A 17,420-nucleotide genomic window follows, 5' to 3' on the forward strand; every position below is an offset into this window, starting at 1 on the left:
CCACCCACTCCCCGTCCACCCCCCACCCATAGCCCCCCTTCCCCGCTCCCCCTCTCCGTACACCTCCCCCTCCCCTGTAAACCGCCCCGTAAACCCAAAAAAACACCGAGGACACGGTCGCGACGGACGCACAAATGCTCAACGCATGACTGCACAACGCCGTAAACAAACTACTGATACAACGAGTCAGAAGTATCTATTCAAGTTTTGCGTCTACATCACAAAACCACGTGACCTGGTGTTTATGCCGCCATATTGGAGGTCAAACTATCCACCTGGACGAACGTGTGATGTTTGTGTGAGGTAAAATTTGAATTGAATAACAATGGTTTTGACCAAGTATGTTTCTGTATCGGATCCCCGCTGATAAAGCTCGCAGACAGAAGTGGATAGCGGACATTAAAAGAGAGGGATGGAGCCCACTGAGTACAGTCCTCTGTGCCGTTAACATTTCATTTTTGGTGAGGGACCAGCTCCACACAAACAAAGAAGGGAATCCACCCCCCGTCCTCACTTTCACCGGCAAGGAACCCGTCCCAGGTCGCTCCGGCTCTGATTTTGACCCCCATTGTACTTACACTGGCTGTTATCAGGAACAGATGTGATGGCTTAGTGATCAATAAAGATCTCACGCATCCCGCTACAAAATATTTACATGATTTTAACCCTGTGTAGCTTTTCAGTTCTTGGTTGGTGTAGAACGATGTTGAATGAATGAAGTAGTTGTAAATATCTGGAGACTAAAGGTTGGGCACAAAGCGAGCGTTCATTAGACTGACAAAGCGCTACATCGGAATTAGATCGGATCTACTCCACAACCCAGGAGGATGACTTTAGTTTTTTACCTTTCTAATGATGGCTGATTTCGGACAGTTTTATCTCGTTTGCGCTGTTTAAAGTAGCCATGATTATATTGAAATAAACGGAATAATCCCAGTCTTGACCTCCAGTACGGCCGCCAAACATTAAATCACGTGACTGCCACGCCACATGCAAAACCTTAATAGCTGGAGCATTACGTCTATGTTTTTCTGTAATTTGATTGATTTAAAGTCTTCAAAATGGCGCCTACAAACAGCAACCTGACATCCACGAGTAACTTGTTTCAAAGAGCACAGAGTAAACTACTTTCTGATCTATGTGATAATGTTGTAATGTGCGTCCTCAAAAACATACTTTGTCATTATCGGTATCGGTCGATCTCAGCCAAGCAGAAGGTGCCATCGAGCCAAGTTACCGGTCAGATCTGTGAAAGGGTGCCCAAGCTCGCAGTGAAATTACGAGATTTTTGAATTTAACGTGGAGCTTTACGGGTTCTAGTGTTGTTTCCTCATCACAAACATATCTGGAGTTGTGTTTTGTTTCATTCACACATGTTTAACGCACAAACTTTGCATGTTTTAGACTGAGTTCTTCTCTCAAACAGAAAATGCTCCACTGTGTTTTTAAACTCCATACACCTTCAATAGACCTTTGGCCACCACAACGACCAGAAGTGCCGCGATGTCGGGGAAATGTCACTTACGTTAATGCTTTTCCATGGCAAAATATCTGACCAGTAATTTGTCTCCATGGTTACTGGTCAGATCTGTGGAGGGGTGACGAAGCTCACAGTAAAATTACAAGACTTTTGAATTGAATGTGGAGCGTTACAGGGTCTAATGTTGTTTCCTCATCACAAATATATCTGGAATCGTGCTTTGCAAACTTTGCATGTTTAGGCTGACTTATTCTCTCAAACTGAAAACACTCTGTTCTACCTTGTGATGTAATGTACAGGAAGTGCTCCACTGTGTTTTTAAACTCCATACACTTTCAATAGAATCATTCGGATGGTTTCAGCCTTGGAATTGATGATCACTACAGAAAAAAAGATTAAAAAGTAACTTAAAAATTACAGCTTCATGACATCACAAGGTGGAAAAGAGTGTTTTGAGCTATGGAGATGTAGATAGACTAATAATAAAGGGTTACTCAAACGTGTGAATGAAACAAAACACAATTCCAGATACTTATTAGGGGTGTAATGGTACACAAAAATCACGGTTCGGTACATACCTCGGTTTTGAGGTCACGGTTCGGTTCATTTTCGTTGCAGTTTGGGAACAAAATGTAAAATCATTTGCTTGTTGTTTGTTTGTGTTTTTATTAAACCAACAATTTGTTTTAACATTATACAAACAGAAAAATAAAATAAATGCAAAGTGCTGCTTGGTAATACTAATAAGTTAAATAAAATATTCTCAAATAAGCAACAAATATATGAAATATTATAGAAAACATATATTTCTTGTAAACAGTAAACAAAACTTAAGTGCAGCACTAACAGTTCTACCCAATAAATATCGTACCGTGAGGTTCATACCGTGACAATTGCGAGACTTGAATATCGTTACACCCCTACAAATTATGCCTCTTGGTCTGTGTAATTGCGCATCCCTCGTTATTTTTATTTGAAAGGTTTATTTCAGTCAAAATGTACAAATCCAAATGTAATAAATGTAGTTTACTTACATTTGATATTTTGCACTTTTGTCGATAAGGCCCTAAATTAAAAATTTTTTTATGTGCAAAAAGTTGTTTATACATGTTTGCTGTGTGTTTTGTATGAAAGAGTGTGATTTTTATTTTTTTTTTCATTTGTATTTCTGGTCCTATAGCTTTTATTACAGTCATATGACACAACTACAGCAGCAGATTGTGAAATAACAGGTTATACTGAAAAAATTGGGATATAAGGGGGAGTTTTAATAGCAAAATTAAGAAAAAAATCCAGGCAAGGAAAAATGTACTAAAGTTGTCCTTCGGTCTGGAAGAGTTAAACACAAAAAAGTGATTCCGTTTCTCACTATTACGGGAAATAATCATCATTTTCATAACACTTAAATTCATAAAAACATTACAGCATAGAATTACCGGCAGTCAGCAAAATCTCCGCACTTGAAACACCACTGAGTACATCAATAAAAGCAAGAGCACGGAGCGCTGGTTAGCTGTCCATCACACGGCTAAATTGTTCCCCGGTGGAGTCGCGTCACCGTCGGCCTGTATCAGAACGCCGTTTGATGAAGCAATAATCTACACACTGTCAATACTGTCCACGCCAGGCACTTTCACTTCAAGTCAATCAGAATTATTTGTTTTGCTCGTGGAGTATCTTGGAATCGTACCCACACGCATGTACAGGCAGCAGACAGGGCTTTCCCCATCCCGCAACCATCTGCTCGAATTCCCACCGGAACGCCGCGGAGAACAAAGAAACTAACTTAAATCATACACGAGCTCAACTGACTTAACTGAAACAACCAAAATAACCAGACTTTCCTGTTTTATTGTTTGCTTCATCTGTTTTGTGGAGTGTTTGAATCACAAAAATGGAGAACAGTGAGTGCAAGCGGAAATTCAATCAGCGCTACGTAACTTTTTCTGAAGGAGGGGATGTTTTCAACGTATCCATCACTGTTATTCCGAGGAAAGACAAACCCATTCACTGCACAAATGCTCTGAATCTGAGAAAGTAATGTTTGTTTCTAGTAGGGACGCACCAATCCGTCTTTTTCAGTTTCAATATCGTTGTTGATGCTTTGGCTTAACGGTACCTACAAAACGAAAATGCCAGAGAGGAGGAAATGGAGTATAATTAAGTGCCACAGTGAGTCTTAAATGAATCGCAGTTAGATGTCTATAAAATATAAACCATTATCCTTTTATTAGTGTATTAAAAATTATACGTGTACAATGGTCAGAGGCATTTAGTGACAATACATAAATCAGAAATCCGTTGGCGAGCCTCTTGAAAGGCTTGAAAGAGCTACCAATAACTCCCGAGCTACAGGTTGGAGGCCCCTGATTTAAAGTACCATATTTTTGGGACTTTTTTTTGGTAGTTTGGGTGTTTCCTGCGACTTATACATTAAAATGTTCACACTGACAGCAGCGAGAGGCTCTAGTCTTGTGTATCAGTATCTTCTGGTCCTATTACTCTTGTATCACTGTCACATCACTCTACTGCGCATGTCTCTTGCAGAAAGAGCCGCTGTCCCACTGCAAGTAAACTGTAATCGAGCAGCAGAAAGAAAGTTTGGAGTGAGTGAGAAACTGGTGATTGACTGGCAGAAAGCAGGGATGGAGAACACAGCTTCGTGGTAACCGGGAGGATGCACCATGCAACTTTCCTGGAAGTTACTGGATGGATCGGCAAATCCTGGAGTACCACAACCATCCTGCCGGCATTCAGAAAGGCCAAAATACCGTATTTTCTGCACTATAGGGGCGCGCTGTCATTGAATGGTCTACTTTCGAACTTTTTTCACAAATAAACCACACCAGACTTTAAATGAAACACAACAGTTGGATGGGTGAGTGGTTTTGTTTGTTTGGCACGTTCACGGTGACTTTGGACTTTGTTCAGTTGTGGCGTGTAGGGAGGGTGCTGTCTGGGACCGCTGGATTGTCGGCATGTTCGCAGTGACTCAGTTGTTCAGTTGTGTCTAGAAGTGGCACATTGAACTCGCTTTTCCGGTTCATTCCTCCGTTCCATTCCTCGTCCATGTGGAGTGATGAGAGTGGCTGCGGGTGTTTTGTCGCTGTGCGGTCTCTGTCTGCTCCGTGTGTGTTTGCGTGCGCTGCGGGTGGTGCTGATTTGTAGTTTACTGAAGTCGTGCTGGGACACCCGAGTGGATTCGTGTATACGGCGCTCTGGATTGTTGGGTGCGCAGTCATTTTTTGAAGGGGTTGGAGGCTTAAGAGCGCTCCCAATAGTGCGGAAAATACGGTAATTCTAACTGGAACTGAAGCAGAAGTGGCGCTCCGTTTACTTCCGGAGGTCACGGAGTTGCTCAGAAGTGACACAGAGGATGAAGAATTGAATGGATTTAGTGATTTGGAGTGAGATGGAGAGTTTGGTAAACTTGTTCTGTTCTGTTGTTTATGTTATAGTTTATCTGAAGAACTGTTCATATGTGACGTTAACAGTCTGTTGTTCTCTCTTCTATTGTTATTACTAGAACTTGACTTTCAACATGAAATTCAGCCCCTGGTCTCTGATTTTATAAAATACATTTCCCCCAAAAAGTGTGACTTACAAGCAGAACCCTCCCACCACAAAAGTTTCATAATGCATTTTTATCTACACAGCAAAAACTGGAGGGTTTAAATTTCTGTTGTTTTTGTTTTTAACACAAAAGCTTTCAAAGTGTGAAACTGTGCCTCATCTAAGGCTCGCTGTGGCTCTTATACTTTCTCAATTTCTTGCAAACACTAAAGTATTTGTTTTGTGAAAGGAAGAAGGTTTGAGACCCCTGGTGTAGAGAAGCTTAAAAACGAAACTAATGCATGGATTTTGACATTGCTGGTTATTTACTTGACAACAGTAAGTAGAACAACGCCAGAAAATGTTCCTTTAACAAGCCCCATCGGTTTCCTTTCCAGTGTATGCATCGTCCAGTGCTCCGAGCTAATCTACAGGCTAATAAAAGAGCACATATAGGATCCAGCGGTTGAGTCTGCACACATGTTATCAACGGGACCACAGAGGAGCCGCCGAGAAGAGGAAATATGAATCAGACACAAAGCAGGTCTGTGGTGTGGGCTGGTCCGACCCCGAGGCTGGAGCGTGCACATTTTTCTTCGGGAAATCATATTGTCACGATTATGAAAGTGTGGGAGAGCAATATATTTGATGGAAGAAGCGGGAGGTCCGGAGTTTTCACGTTTCAGCTGTAGGCTATAGGTTTTATATTCAAGCATATTGGATTGAGCTGTTGTTGCGGCGTGATGATCGGAGGAGACAGAAAATAGTGGTTTACAGTGACATGTTTGGTACAACTTTTTACCAAGTTTCTTTATACCTTTTTAAAAACCTGGATTCTAACAGTAAAGATTAAGATTAGTCATTTAGGCTTGCTTCTACGTCCGATGTCGAAATCAGCGAAATATTATAATTGAATAGGTGAAGTTTCTTGCTCAAGGACACATTAGTTCTAGGGACGCACCGATACTGATCCTGGTATCAAATATCTACGCTGATCCAGGAAAATCGTACATCAGTTCCATGATACCGGTTCAACCAATATCCTAATACATGCATCACGAATCTCGGACTTCCAGTCATTGCGCAATGCATGCTGGGAAGGATTTTCTGAAAAAATGAGCATCTATTAATCTATCAATAGCGTCTATTGACAAAGCCGGTCTTTACTAGTCTTTTGAACCATATCGCTTTTGTTTCTGGTTCTGATATTGTCATATTTTAGTTTTGGGATTCGGACATCAGAATTGTGTGGTTGTTGCATGTCCTTACAGCAGAAAACGGCTCGAGAAATTTGTTTGCGATCTTCATAGCTGCAAAAGGGAATCAGATGTGTGTGACTGCAAACCTCTGTTCAAACTGTTTCCCTTCCCAACGGAATTGAAAAATAGTGAAAGGCAAAGGCGATGGGCAGGACTGATCCACAGGAAAGGCGAAAAAGGAACCCTTTGACTGCCTAAATCATCCTGAGTTTGCAGCGAACATTTTGTATGTAGAGCGCCGACAAAGTGGGATCCCTTTTGTTAAGTGAGAGGTGCAGAAGACTGAGTTCTAATTTTCTTGTTCTTGTGGCTATACAGCATCACGTCTTGGTCACTTTGCAGTGGAAGGTGTTTCTTGGCGAACAGCTGGGCTCGCTTTTTGCTTTGATGATTCTCCACATACAAAATGTTTGCTGCAAACTCAGGATGATTTAGGCAGTCAAAGGTTTCCTTTTTCGTCTTTCCAGTGTCATCATCCTGCCCATCCTGCCTTTGTTTTTTCAATTCTGTTGGGAAGGGAAACAGTTTGAATGGAGGTTTGCAGTCACACAGATCTGATTCCCTTTTACGTTATGAAGTTCGAGCCGTTTTCTGCTGTTAGTACATACATATCCAAATCCCAAAACTAAAATATGACAATATCAGAACCAGAAACAAAAGCGATATGGTTCAAAAGAGTTGAAAAGATCGGCTTTGTCAATAGATGCATCTCACTGGGAAAACAAACATGGCGGTTTGATGCTCACTTTTTTGGAAAATCCTTCCCAGTATGTATTGCACAATGACTGGAAGAGCAGTGGTGTCCAAAACTGGTCCAGGGGCCAAATGCAGACCCATTTTTATCAGCCCACAGATGCCCAAGACTGTGATTTTAACAGTAAATTTAATTAATTCTATGTCTATGACCTCAGTATCATCACATTGCATTTTGATACAGATCTAAAATAAATGTTTGAAGCTGTGGGGAAGCTGGTCAATGTGGTCTCCAGCAGGAAGCAGACTCACACTTACTCAAATTCACTGTGGTATCCTGGCAAAAAAGAAATACATATTTACAAAAACTGTGCTCAAATTAGGCAAAAGAAACTAAGAAAAACCCTCGTGTACCCGGCTACAATGATGTGACCTTCTCGAGAGGCTGAGCTGAACTGTTTCCCCCGCAGGAAGGACCTCCCTCCAGGTAAGTACAACATCTCCTACAGGTTAGATATTTAAGTAACTTCACTTTTCCTCTAACGTTAACCATTAGATTTACTACAAGGGTCTAAGTGTTAGGATAAATAAGTAGGCTTAGCTATTTTGTGTAATCACTTTTATAGTTCATTATTGTACCGAGGTTATTTGAAGATAAATGCTCTGATCACAGCTGAGACTCATAGATGTTTGTCAAGACAAATGCAGGATATTCCAATCTATCTATAAAAAAAAGATTTGGGTCACTTCAGGCTGCAGTCTGAATGTAGCCTTAGTTCGTTTTTACCTCTGTCGATTATTAAAAACTACATCCGAAGTATTTTTCAGGCTCATTACATGTACTTTTAACACTTTTATATCTTTAATCTGCAAATGTTTCACTGTCTCAAGTCTCTGTTCACTGTTTCATGTTATGGCTGATGTGTGAGTGCTTTTTTGCTTCTGTTTTATGGCCAGGTTGTCATTGCAAAGATGTTCTCAATTTAATTACCTGGTAAAATACTGAATAAATTAAAAAATAAAATAAAATAAACAAAGCTACTGAACAGGCGTTTGCTGGATAAACACAGTTGGATCCATTTTGCGAGCCAACTACATTCAGTGTTGGGGAGTAACAGATTACATGTACCAGAGTTACATAATCAGAGTACAAATTATGAGTAACTGTATTCGGTTACAGTTACTGTTTAAGTGAGTGGTAATTAGATTACAGTTACTTAGTTGAAATAAATGAATTACACAGAGGTATTTCACATTTTGGGCTATATCCAGTTTTTTGTTTTTTTTTTTTTTTTTTTTGGTAATTCCACTCATTGCCGGACACTAAATCAGGTCTAAAACCAGGTCTAAACCCGGTCTAAACCAGGTCTAAACGCAGGTCCAAACCAGGTCTAAACCAGGTCTAAACGCAGGTCCAAACAGGTCTAAACCAGGTCTAAACCAGGTCTAAACCAGGTCTAAAACCAGGTCTAAACCAGATTTAAACTAGGTCTAAACTAGGACTAAACCAGGACTACACCAGGATTAAAACCAGGACTAAAACTAGGACTAAAACCAGGTCCAAACCAGGTCTAAAACCAGGTCTAAAACCAGGTCTAAACCAGGTCCAAACCAGGTCTAAACCAGGTCTAAACCAGGTCTAAAACCAGGTCTAAACCAGACCTAAACCAGGTCTAAACCAGACCTAAACCAGGACTAAATCAAGACTAAACCAGGACTAAAACCAGGTCTAAACTATGTCTCAAACTGGATTTAACAGAGCTAAACCATGCTCCTCTTCTATCAATAATATTTTTAATTTGGTTCAGTAAAGTCTTTTAGCAGACAAAACATCTTATGTGAAGATATCCTCGTCTTTGCTTCTCTACAGCAAACCAAGTAATCCAAAGTATTCAGATTACGTTACTCACTTTAAGTAATTTAATGGATTACGTTATATACATTTTAAAAGTAACCTTCCCAACACGGACTACATTCTGCTGGAAATAAAATGCATTTTTCAGCCCTTACACTAGTTTCAGTTCATATCACGTATCGACACATACCAGAAGACAAAGTATCGATATCGGTATCAGAAGCGGCAAAGCTGGATCAGTGCTAATTACAGTGCAAAACGTGGATGCTGGAACCAGCGAACACTCATTTGCCGCTTCTGAATCCTCGCGCTATAGCCACATGGCTTACATTTCTCGCTATATATGGATGGAGTAAATGAATAGGCCCGTAGCATCCATCTCCTGTTAGCGTCGTTAGCCGTAGCATCTGCTCCAAAGCGAGGCTCACAGAGAATCAGAGTGAGGTCTGGGCCTACACCTGTTTTGGATTAGCGGCTAACACCATCTCTGTCTCTCGAAAAACCAGCCGCTGGTTTTGGTACTGCAGACCAGAGGAGGAAGCCCGTAACAACAACGCAAAAAAAAATAATAATAAAATCATATTGTGTTTTGTCGCAGGTCGTCATATTGGTTGCAGCTGCTTAGAGAGATCGTGCCGATATTGGCACTTTTTAGCATATGGGCTATCGGTCTTAAATCTCTTGCCCAATCCGATATTTAGTTTGGTCTAACGAATGTGCGCAAAGCTTTCTAAAAAAATTGCACAAAATGTTAGTACTACACTCTTGTATCCATGTTGTTGTAAATTGGGGTTGGGAATGATTCATTTGAAATCAGGAAATTGGAGGAAAATAATAAGAATGGGCCTGTCGTCAGAGTTTATCAGTCTTGCATATCGGTCTAAATCTGGCTCCAGAGTTTATCGGTCTTCCATGCCGGTCCAAAAGTATCGCCAGAGTTTATCGGTCTTGCGTATCGGTCTAAAAGTAGTGGCAGAATTTATCAGTGTTGCATACCGGTATAAAACTATCATCAGAAAATTTGAGGAAAATAATAAGAATGGGCCTATCGTCAGAGTTTATCGGTCTTGCATATTGGCCCAAAATTATTGTCAGAGTTTATCAACATTGCACATCGGTCTAAAAGTAGCGGCAGAATTTCCTGGCCTTGCATATCGGTCTAAAAGTATTGCCAGAGTTTATCGGTCTTGTGTATCAGTCTAAAAGTATCGCCAGACTTTATTGGCCTTGCATATCGGTCTAAAAGTATTCGCCAGAGTTTATTGGCCTTGTATACCGGTCTAAAAGTATTGCCAGAGTTTATCGGCCTTGTATATCGATGTAAAGGTAGCCACAGGTTATCAACCTTGCATATCGGTCTAAAAGTATCGCCAGAGCTTATCGGCCTTGTATACCGGTCTAAAAGTATCTCCAGAGTTTATCAGCATTGCATATTGGTCTAAAAGTATCTCCAGAGTTTATCGGCCTTGTATACCGGTCTAAAAGTATCTCCAGAGTTTATCGGCATTGCATATTGGTCTGAAAGTAGCGGCAAAGTTTATCGGCCTTTCATACATGTCCAAAAAGTCGCGGCAGAGTTCCTCAGACGTGCATATAAGCCCAAAAGAATCACCAGAGAATCATGAGAGTTTATCGGTGTTGCATACCAGTCTAAAAGTGTCCCCAGAGTTTATTGGACATCGGCTTCGATCTGTATGAGTATCGGCCATGAAATTATCTGTATTAAATCAGCCTTCAGGTGATTTTGAGTTTTCAGTTTGTAGATTAAGAACCATCTCTGTACATTATAGGTCTGTGAAAAGCCAAATTTGGTGGATTGGATACCGGTTCCATGTTACTGGTTTAGCGGATATCCTAGTCAAGCCTTTATTTGGATGTAATAAGACTATTTACAGACTGATATTCCCCTAGAATGTCTCATAATGTTTGAACTTTTATTCATACAAATGAGTACTAAAGTTAATAACAGTTAATATAACTGGATCTCTTGTGTAATAACTGTGTTTTAAGGAAATAAGAGCTATTATCTGTCCCAATATTGTTATCGGCAGATGTATAAAGCCGGTAAAATCGGTATCAGAACTGAAAAAGCTGGATCGGTGTATACCTAGAACCAATATTAAGCTGTAATAGCCCTAGTAATTGTACTAAGCTTGCAGTAACACTGGTGTACATGTAGTACTTTGACAAAAACGTTGCTACTAGCTACTTCATTTCACCCTTGTTTTGATTCTGCCTGTAGTCCTATGTTGAATCATGCATCATTTTTATATACAGGCCTAGTAAAATGTACAGAAATTAGTTTATAAGTATAGCAATGGCCCCATGCCTGGATTCGGATATGGCTCTCGAGGGAAAAAACAGCCTGATTTGAGTAACAAAAGTGCAGTTTGATATATAGTCATTAAATCAGCTTCACAAAAGGAACAGAGTCGTGTTTTAAACTGGCTCGTCTTTATTCCAGCTCATATCAGCATCAGCACTGGAGGACAGACTTTCTGACAGGAGCAATAAAGCTTGACTTTATGATTTGTTTATTTAATCATTATAACAATGCTGACTCAGTTGTTTTCTTCAATATTACCATGTGCTATCTCAGAGCAATTCTACCATTTAATTGTTCCACCTGAAGAACAACATTATATTAAAACACTGACCCATTTTATCAAAGTGTGTTTTTTTTTTTGTTTGTTTTGTTTTTCAGAACGCTGCAGCTCAGGTCCTGACTTGAACCACTGACTTGAACTACTCTCTGCACTGGCTCCTGTGGCTCAGATTAGACTTGAAAGCGGCTCTGCTTGTGGACAAGTTTCTCCATGGCCGAGCACCAAAGTACATCTCTGACATGTTAGTGCCATATGAACCATCTGCACTCAGAGGAGCTGTTGCCCAGAGTCAGGACTGAACATGGAGAGTCAGCGTTCATGCTGTTAAAACCTAGAACAGTCATCTGAACATGTGAGACAGGACTCTACTTTGACTCTGTTTAAATCCAGGCTCAAAACGGTTCTGTTCATCTATAGCGCCTTTCAAGACACCCAAAGAGCTTTACAGTTCTTTGTATAGTAGCCACGGCTGCCCTCCGACTACACTCTACTTTCTTACTAGGCAATGTGGGTGAAGTGTCTTGCCTAAGAACAGTTTTTGCGACTGCCGCTGCACTGTGGCACCTGATTTTTCCAGTGGTCTCCTATAGAAGTACTGACCAGACCCTTGCTCAGCTTCTGAGATCTGACAAGATCAATCTTTGACAAGACAGTGTGGCCACTTTGACTTCCTCTTCGCACCTTTCCTGACAGAAATGCACATTACATATGAAAAAAATTGAAGGTTTCTCAACTTTTTGTCAGTCTATAGAGCTCTATGGCGATGTTAATGCTTTGTCTGAAATGTTTCACAGTACGACATTAAACCTTTCTGTCTTCATGGACTCCAAACCAGGTCAGATCTGTGGAGAGGCCACCCCAATCACAGTTAGAATGCCTGTTTTTTTAGGTATTTTTGAGCACCTGTAATGATGTGATGCTGTTTAATGTCAGACTGTGGGACATTCCAGCCAAAGCAATGACATATCCATAGAAACAAACAGGTGAGCCCCCCCCCATCAGAAAAGTTGCACAATACTCAAACTAGTTTTGTTTTTCATATTTTAATACCACTACTGTATATCTCTTATTCTGTCTTCACCTTTCTCTCTCAAACGTAACATTTCTCCAGCAGATTTCTCCACTCGTCCTGGATTTCGTGCCCTTTTTGGACGCGAGCTGTGGGCCCCCGGGGGACTGCTCCTGCCCTCTTCTGGTCTGACCTCCGGATGCTTACAGGGGCAGCGGTTGTAAGTGTGGACCTGGGCTAAACGCTATGATCCCGCTCCCCAGAGGCCTCCCTGGGGACGAGCAGGTCTGATGACTGTGAAACCGTAAATGTCACGCTGATTTACGCGCGGTGGGATGACGGAGGGGGCGGGCACGGTTAGTGTCGGCCTGAATGGGACAAGAGAAACACTAGAAAGTAGAGGATTTTCTTATCTCTGATCATAATAAATTAGTCAAACATATGCTTCTTCGAGATAGTCAAAGTTGCTTCACAATTTCGCGCTCAAACTCAGGGTAGAATTACTATGTGCGAATGGTGCTAGGTAGAAACGAACCAGTGACCTTGTAGTTTATAGCAAACACTCAACCATTGAATGAAATGTTTAGGATACAGAGGAAAATAACTGTGTAACTTTCCTGGTGAAGGGTCCGTTGTCTGCCTCTCTCCATGAAGATGTTGCCAGGAATGTTCCACAATATGGCATTACGCTTGTTTATCTCTACGGAGACAGCAAGAGGCAAGCCCGCTCACAGTAAGAATGCAGGTTTTTAGGTCAATAAAAACCCATGTTATTGAGTAAATGCAAGACGGATGTGTTTAATGCCACACCGGGACATTCCAGACAAACATCCACAACGGAGGCAAGCATATACATTTAAAGTATACACAGTTTAGAAAGTAAAAATACTATTGTCTGTACTTGAAATACGACAGTCAAACCGCACACTTAAGCAAAGGTAGTGTCAGAAACGGCATGCTGTATCAAACTTTGCTTTACTTTTGCTCATCTGATTAATTTTAAATAGCCATATGCCATGTTTACATGAGAGCTTTAATTCAGAATAAAAATAATATTCCTCTTTGAAAAGACCATGCAAATACTTAATTCTTAATGAAAACGATTATTTGTAATTCAACTTAATTCTGAAGTAAGTTGGTGGTTTATTCCAATTTTAAAGCCAAATGAATTTAATACTTGATCATGTAACTGTTTATTCTTCTTAAAAAATAATTCAGGTTGTTTGGCGCATGCCCGTTGGGTCGCCTTTCTGGCGTGATCCGAACGATCTGGCCCCACCAGTCCTCACTTTGGACTTTCATCCACGTCTCTTTGGATTTGTGAGCGGGATATGGGAGTGGGCTGAGGTAGAGCAGCCGCTGACTCAGTTTGGTTTCTTCCTTCCTTCTTCGACACTCTTCCCTTCTCCTCCTCAGCTGACAAATGTAAAGCGTGATGAGAGAATTCTCTAGCTGCTGCTTCATTATCATTGGAACGATGGCAAAAAAAGTTTGTATCATGTTTGTGTCCGCAGCGTAACGACAAACTGAGATGACAGAAAAGTCGGTAGCAACTGACGTGTGTTTTCTTCCGGTAGACGTAAAAACTTTTGTGACTCTGTCCAATAAGAACCCTTCCTAATTCTGAACTATTTAATTCAGAATAATTAATTTGGTATTAAAAAAACATCATGTAAACGTGGATATTAACAGGTCTAAATCAGGACTAAACTGGCCTCAAACCAGTTCTAAACCAGGACAAGTGGAACTTCCCCATTTATTTCCAGGTTGAGTAGTGCTTCATTGTAAAATAAGCCCACTGTGTGCTGTCTGCTTTAGATTATAAAGCATGCTTTCGACCATGAACCTGGAAGTAGAACGTGAATTTGCATTCTAGCCTCTGAAAGTTGTGAAAAGCACTTCCAAACAATAATAATTAGGATGCTCAGAATGTGTTAAGAAAGTGAACGCAAACAGTTTCAAATGCACTTCTGCAACCATCAAGACAAGAAAATGAAATCCTTCCACCAGAAAAGTCACGCAATGCCCCTTTAAGAAGACAACAATGCATTCCAATGACCCTCCTATCTGCACATCAACACAACCCAATACACATGTGACCCCCTAGAGGTCACCCCCCGGCACTGCACCGTCCTCCCCACCGCATGCACAGCACCACTCTTTTTTAATTACACGCACCATAGGGAGATTACCCACAACGCACCCTTAATGAGCGCCGGGACCAGGGCACCCGATCCGCGCCCGTCCCCCGCGGCGCTGCACTGTCACGCCTTGGCTAAGTTCATTAGCTCTTAGCCCCTATCCGTAATAAGTGAGCGGAACAGAGCAGGCGGCGCTCGCTCGGGCCAAATGGTGACGCTGGTTTGCTCAAGGCGGCTGAAGGAGGAGCGCTAATTGAGTGATGCAAGATGCGCGTCGACGAGATGCAACGAGCTACTTCGTCCGACAGATACTTAGAAACAGACTAGAAAAGTTGTGGTTACAGGCCCTTTAAAGGTTTGACTTTAACGCACTGTTTCCCAAACTTTTTTTTCTGAGGACTCATATTGTAAAAGTCACAAACCTTCGTGACTCAAGTCAATAGACATTATTTGTAAATCACAAAATAAAGGTGAATTTGACCATTATTGAACATCTGAGTGATTGTGTCGAAGAATTAGCATGACTCAAGTTTTAAACAATGAAAAACAGTCACTGAAGCAGCAAGAAAAGGATCCATAAGTCGCCTATTTGGACATTAAATGTAGCCCATTTCTTTTTCTTTTCAACATTCATCTGAACCAGCAATATTGGAACAAAATAGTCAATAAATAATTATGAAAAGATTAGAAATGATACAAAACATGTCTTAACATTTCAATATTTCTAATGAGACAGTTGGGCCTGTCTGTGTTTTTGCAGTGCATTCGGGTGTAAGAGGAGAGCGCAACAGCAGATCAGGAGCAGTATTCAGTCTGTTTTTGTGCTTGTCTTCATTTTTGTGAGCACAAAATCCCAATTAACACATATATGTAGTAGTGCATATTGCAGACCTACATGCAGATTGTGACAAGGCGACCCCCAAAAAATATCTTTGTCTGTTATAATGTTGTTTCCTCATCACAAACAGACCTGGAGTTGTGTTTTGTTTCATTCACACTTTTAACACACAAACCCTGCAGACTGTTCCACCTTGTGACATCATGCGGCAATACAGAAAGTGCTCCACTGTGGTTTTAAAATCAATGAAGGTGCACTTCATTAAGAATCATTTGGATGATTCCAGTCCTGGAACATGTGAGACAGGACTTTACTTTGACCCTGTTTAAATCCAGGCTCAGAATGGTTCTGTTTAGCTTCATTATGCACTCTTCTCTCTCATTTCTTTCTCTTTTTAGTAATTTGATGATGATTATTTATGCTTTGGTTTGTTTGTATTGTGATTTTAATGTATTTCTTATTCTGTAAAGCATTTTGAATTACTTTGTGTATGAATTGTGCAATACAAATAAACTTGCCTTGATTGCCGTGCCTTGGAATTGCCCATCTCTACTCAACTAAAGGTAGAAAAACACAGCTTCTGATTTGAAAACTGCCACTTCATGACTTCACAAGGTTGAACAGAGCATTCTGCCCTGTGGATATGTAGACAGACAATAATAAAGAGTCACTCAAATGTCTGTGAATGAAACAAAACACAACTCCAGGTCTGTTTTTGCGGAGGTTACAACATGGCTTAAAGCTCACAAGAGTCAGATTTGTATAATATAGGACCTCGAAAGTGGCTGTAAAATTGTCTTGTCTTGTCAGGTTTGTGGAGGTGCAAGTCCGCTGAAAGCAAGACTCATTTTTTCTTAGTTTCACTGGAATAAAAAGAACCATAATGTAAAAAAACAAAACAACGGAAAAAAAGCAAGTATTTATTATTAGTCTACTTTTTGGCAAAGTTCCATACTGTGGCTTGAAGGGCCTGAACATAATCTTCAGCCATGAGTGAAGAACATGTTTGGAGCAGGACTAATAGTTCATGGCTGAAATGTTAGTTCCGCCCACTCCGTCCATTCTTTCACTTTGATTTTGAACCATGACATGGATACAACAGACTCAATTCATGCTTACGTCACAAACCAAGAAGACATTTGGAAACATGCGGTGACAACTTCTCATTTTGGAGTAGAAAGTCTGACAAAATCTAGGAAAAATAAGAAAAATGGCCCAGTTTTCTTCATCTACATGTCATCTCCACATTGTTCTTACCCAACAACATCTCTGAGTGGCTAAAAGTCTCTGTCCTTATGGTTCTAACACAACAAAATTTCAGTTTAAACATATCGACAATAGTTGCATGAAACACTAGAAAGATAGTCCATTTGCATTCACGGCTTTGATGCGTGATTGGTTGAGCTGCAAACTTAGCGTGCTGCGATTGGCTGACAGTGACAGGAGGGCGGAACGAGGGCAAATACCGTTAAGTATAAGCTCCCACTTGAACCGGAGTTAGAAGAGTATGTATAGATGAAGATTAAGCCTCGGTTAATGGTGGACAGACGGCGGAGAGAGCAAAGGCCACGGTCTTATGTAACGTGCCCTCCATGAGATATTTCTGACCATCATTTGTAATCTATATTAAGAGCTCACAGTTTCTCACACTCCATCAGCAGGCTGCAAGAAGAGGACCATGACTGTGCTGATTGAAGAGGTGCACCTACAGACCAGAGAAACATGTGGGAAAGGAAGGATTATAAGGCGCTACATGACTTATTTACATTTGAGAAGTGTCTGTTGATTTAGTTTAAAGCTGCAGATGAATCTTCTCTAGTCTGGTTTGGATCTGGTTTAGACCCATAGACTGTAACGAACATTTTCTAACCCGATACCCACCTTGTTCTAAATAGGAAGTGAGTGCGGGTGCACTTTCGGCTCCACTGACTACAGCTCTAATTCACTTTGTATTGAAAAATGATCACCCCTCACTCTGTAACTGCTG

At 40.8% G+C, this 17,420-nt stretch overlaps 1 protein-coding gene across 1 annotated transcript in view; it reads right to left on the minus strand.

The window, feature by feature from the left end:
* cacna1g (calcium channel, voltage-dependent, T type, alpha 1G subunit) overlaps positions 1-17,420 on the minus strand; it is a 634,394-nt gene that overhangs the window by 579,309 nt on the left and 37,665 nt on the right.

This window comes from Boleophthalmus pectinirostris, unplaced genomic scaffold (genome assembly GCF_026225935.1).
Source record: "Boleophthalmus pectinirostris isolate CB_2022bp ecotype Guang Dong unplaced genomic scaffold, ASM2622593v1 HiC_scaffold_14, whole genome shotgun sequence".
Taxonomy (NCBI): domain Eukaryota; kingdom Metazoa; phylum Chordata; class Actinopteri; order Gobiiformes; family Gobiidae; genus Boleophthalmus; species Boleophthalmus pectinirostris.